The following is a 4,880-nucleotide window of genomic DNA, read 5'->3' as shown; positions in this document are numbered from 1 at the left end:
ATCAGTAGTGTTCACTGATGTAGGGAGGGTATGGCAGTAGTTGACTTCACTCCCAGGGGAGTAAACCAGAAGTTTGGAAAATGCTAGGGATGCACTGATAGATTTTAGGGGCCAATACCAATAGCCACTATTTTAAGAAGGCATATCAGCCAATACAGACCCGATACAGCTGCCATCAGCTGGTAAGTCTGTTGTGGTAGAAGGGGAAGGACAAGTGCTGCACAGCTGGGGCAGGGGGCTGGGGACAGAGGTGCAGCTCAACCCACATTCACCTGGGTCGGTGCGGCAGGGGGGGGGCTGCAGCCACAGCTGAGAGGGGCTCTTCTCACCAGGGGCTGGGCTTGGAGTGGGCTCCAGCAGCACTGGGAGGAGGCTGCAGCCACCCCAAATTTTGCCACTGCTCCGCTTCCAGCCCCCTGCTGCTGCTTAGCGCAGCCACAGCTTTTCCCGGCACTTGGGTGGAGGTGAGGCGTTCAGTCGGGGCTGTGCTGGGCAGCGGTGCAAGGCTGGGAGCGGAGCTGCGGCCAAATCTGGGGCGGCTGCAGCCTCCTCCCAGCACCACTGGAGCCCACTCCGAACCCAGTCCCTGGCGAGAAGAGCCTGGTCAGCGCTGCCTCTGGCTCCCCCCCACAGCTGCAGCCTGCCCAGTGCCACGCAGATCCAGGGGAACATGCCCCAGCCCTCCTGGGGTGCAAGCTGCAGTGGGAGCTGTCCCCACATCATGAACCACACCCACCCCACACCCCAGCTGAGCAGCACCTGCTGCTGCCCCCTCCCTCACCACAGGGGGCACTGATCTGCCCCTCTATGCCCCTTCTCTCCTCTTCTGACTTACCAGCTGGAGGCAGCTCTGCACGGTCAGCTCTGATCCATGCTGCACTGCAGCTGTGTGCAGCGCAGGCATTTATGGGCCAAATTATTGGCTTCTTGGGACAATATCCAATTTAGACAATTTTCTTTATATCAGTACCGATCTGATATCGGACCAATGTATTGGTGCACCTCAAAAAAGTGCTGGACTAGCCTATTAATGAACCAGCCGAGGGGCGCTCAACCTCCCACCTGTGTTCCAGATCTGGCCAGCAGCCTTGTGTCATCCAGCCCCACATGGGTCCGGACACTTGGTGGCAGGACAGCAGCACCACTGTTTCCCTACTATCAAGTCTTTGGACTCATGGGGAGCTCAGGGCCCAGCGTGTTGGATCCAACACCTGAGGGGGCCAGGAAGGGGTGATGCTGGGTTCCAATGTAAGATATGGTACGAAATCTGGCCCCGTACCACTCACCTGGCTTGTAGGGCCAAAAGGTTGAGCTCCACTGAACTACCCTATTCACATCTTGGGTGGGGTAAAGGAAAGGGAACATTTTTCCTCCCTCCACCAGTCCAAAGGGTGAAGAGAGATTTAAAACCCCATTAGAGCACATTTACCATGGATAGGCATTACAACTGTAAAAAGAAATATGCATTTTTAGCCACCCAAAAATGCGCACAGGCATTCAAGCTTTTTTTTTTTTTTTTTTTTTTTTTTTTTTTTTTTTTTTTAAACACACACACGACAAGGCAGTTCTACAAAGAAATGTTAGCTCCTTTCAAAAGTACTTTTTCAGCAGCCTAATGATTTCCGTGCCACATGTGATATCTATCCAGTTATGCAAAACTGCTATGGGGAGTACCTCAATACATCAGCATCTGAGGAGGCTGTACTCCTGGCTCACCTGCCCTCCCAAGTATCCAGGAGGACAGTTTGGTACCCCAAACTATTAACCCAGGAAGGCTGAGCCAACTCACAAATCTCCAGAGTCTACTCAGCCTTGCCTTTCTTTGTGGACAACATTAAGTCCTTCCTGCCCAAGGAACAGGACATGAATCCATCTCCTATGGCTCTTGCCATGCAAAGCCAAAATAACACCCCAAAGTCCATTCCCATTGCATCAGCATCTCTGGGTGTTATCTGTAAGCCATGCTGGAGGAAGGGCACCAAACAGAGGGCTATTTCTGCCCAGGCCTGAACTGGGACACTATCAGGCAAATGTGATAACCACTACACTAAACCTAGGTTGTGCAGAAACCAAGGTAACTGAGCAGAAATTCACAGGTGGCTGACTTTATGTCCACATCCACTGAAAGTCATGTAATGGCTTTTACAAGCAGTAAATGCCATAGTCAGAATAAAGAAGGAAGTCTTCAGTTCCTCTTCTGAAGCAGAGACAATGTTGGAGCTCTTCTGGGCAGTAACGTGTTTGGTGTTGAGAATGGCTGCTGCAATTCATGAAGTACCTTAACTGGAGTGAAGGGGAGCACTCAACCCCTCTGCCCCTCTTCCCCGCACTGCTAACCACCCACAGATAGGTGAGGCTATTGAATCTCAGTGCCACCTGCTGGACAGCCAGGGACACCTCCAATGCTGCCCCTTCCACTGCATGGCTATACACAGCCCTGTGGACCAGTGTCAGGCATTGACTTCATGCCAGCAGAAGTACACCATGCCTGCCAGCACCGAATTTCAAGAAAATTCCAGGCCTTCTCTACACATTTACCTGATCATCTATTTCAAGATTACTTCACTTACTAGTTAGTTCCCTTGGTATTTTTATTTCCAAAGGACAAATTTTGACAAACTATTTCATTTTCCCTCCATCTTTTTGAAAGCGAATCATGACTGAGGCTATTCTCTATGCCAGGGGTTGTCTACTGCAGGTACACATACCACTGGGGGTACTTGGAAAGGGGCTAGCGAATACACATGGGTGGGGATCACCACCCTCACCACCACCTGCCAAGTGCAGGGCAGCCGGTGGGGGGAGCCTTGCACATGGCCACCATCACCGCCAGCCACTCACCCACCCCTCCCCCAAGTGTACCCAGAAGGGGTGCACTCCTTAAAAAAAGATTGAAAACCCCTGCTCTAGGCTGTCCTCAACTTTCTAAAGCCAAGTCTAAAATAGACTCATCTGAATAAGAGCCACAGGGCAGGGGGTAGCAGGTATCTATTGTGGGCTGCAAGTAAAATTGACAAGCCTTTCTGGCAGTAGAAGTTATGAACAGGTGCACTGCTTCTCTGCACTCCCACCATAAACAGTGGGAGGGGAGTCCCCTCTGGCAGGTGTGGTTCCCTAGGCAGCCAGCCAATCAGATCTTTCCTCATCCTTGGCTGTCCTCAAGAACCTCCAGCAATACCACCTCCCCCCACTCTGCACACCTGCTGAGCGCATAAGCAATATGAACTCTTTTGATGCTGTGTGATACTCCAGGCAACTGGAGACTTGGACAGCTGTATATGCATTTCCCATTTTCATGGCATTGCTAAGACTTCCCAGGAAATATGCACTTTGAATGAAGGCCTATTCATGCCCTAACATGCATTCATACCCCATTAGCACTCCCCTCAATCACCATCTGCAGAAAGAAAGTTATCAGGAGCACATGAGACCTGTGGGGTTAAAGGAGAAACAAATCATCGTACTACACAGTAGCCTTGCACTATGAAGATGAACACCACTAGTTACTTAAATATAAACCACTACTTCCTAAGGTCTCAATGACCAAGGGAAGCTCTTACTCCTACAGCAGAACAGGTCTCATCTCCGATTCCCCTTACTGGAAGGTCCAACAAATCCAACCCAGGTTTCACCTTCATACATGAGAAAGAGTAAAGGCCAGTGCTCAACTTCCCTCATGAAGGGACATGAAATTCAGAAGGTATAGACCATCTTTATATCAGGATAGAGTAATTAAGGATGTTAACAGATTACCCCATAGTCACCATTGTATAAAAGTCCCCCTAAAAACTTAAGGACACTAACTTTGGCAAAAGAGCCCATTTTGAAGCCCAGCAAGAGACACCAACACTACATTGCTTCACATCTGCATGAATTTCTGTCCAGCACTCAACATGGGAGGAGTCTGGCCATATCACACGAAGGCTACAATCCCCATTTCTAGAACGTTATGAGACCTGACCCAACAAGCAGGGTCTGAACACCACTCAAGTTTCGCCAGATAAGAAAACTAAGATTACACTAAATTAGTTGACAAAGGGTTTTTCCTAGAATTTCTACCCCCTGCCTCCCATACAACCAAATTTAATGCTACCACTGTGTACAGCACAAAAGCTTAAAATGGTATATGAGCATGCAACTGATCAGCATATGCTCTCTCACAACTCCTTCTCACCCAACTCACCCAGAGGTGCACTGATAGAATTTTTGGGGACAGTGCTGATAGCTGATAGTCAATACTTAAGAAGGCATATCGGCTGATACCAGTCTGATTTCCAATACAGCTACCTCCAGCTGGTAAGTCTGTTGTGGTGGAAGGGGAGGAAGGAAGGGGCATTGGGGGGGGGTGGGCAGGCACTACCCAGGTGGGGCAAGAGGAGGGGCAGAGCCACGGCTTGTGGAGGGGGAGGGGAGGCGGCTTCTGCCACTGCTTGCACCCTGGGAAGGTTGGGGGGAGGGGCGGGGGAAGAAGTGTGCGCCCCCGGATTTGCGCAGGGCAGGCTACAGCTGGGGCTGCGTGGGGCTCTTCTCAGCAGGATCTGAGCTCGGAGCAGCTGGGAGGATCCTGCATCCACCCCAAAATTTGGCACTGCCCTGCTCCCAGCACCACTGCTGCCAGATGCCTAGCGCAGCCCTGACCCAATGTCCTCCCTCCACCCACGCACCGGGAAGAGCTGAGGCTGCGTCAGGCAGCGGTGAAATTTGGGGTGGATGCAGTACTCTCCCAGCATCACCAGCACCCTCTCCAAGCCCAGCCCCCTCTGAGAAGAGCCCCACGCAGCCCACCCTGGCCCACGCAGGCCTGGGGGGCACACCCTCTCCCCCTCCTGGGATGCAAGCAGTGGCAGGGGCTGGGGGACCCCCCCCCCCCGGAACACCCC

The 4,880-nt window shown here is 51.7% G+C and overlaps 1 protein-coding gene across 3 annotated transcripts in view; it reads right to left on the bottom strand.

Annotated features, from left to right (window-relative positions):
- The window catches only part of TRIM28 (tripartite motif containing 28), a 58,118-nt gene that overhangs the window by 42,414 nt on the left and 10,824 nt on the right, over window positions 1-4,880 (bottom strand). The window lies entirely within an intron of this gene.

The sequence above is a fragment of the Alligator sinensis genome, unplaced genomic scaffold, assembly GCF_000455745.1.
Source record: "Alligator sinensis unplaced genomic scaffold, ASM45574v1 scaffold496_1, whole genome shotgun sequence".
Lineage (NCBI taxonomy): Eukaryota > Metazoa > Chordata > Crocodylia > Alligatoridae > Alligator > Alligator sinensis.
Note: the sequence above shows the minus strand (reverse complement) of the source record. Positions and strands in the feature narration are given on the sequence as shown.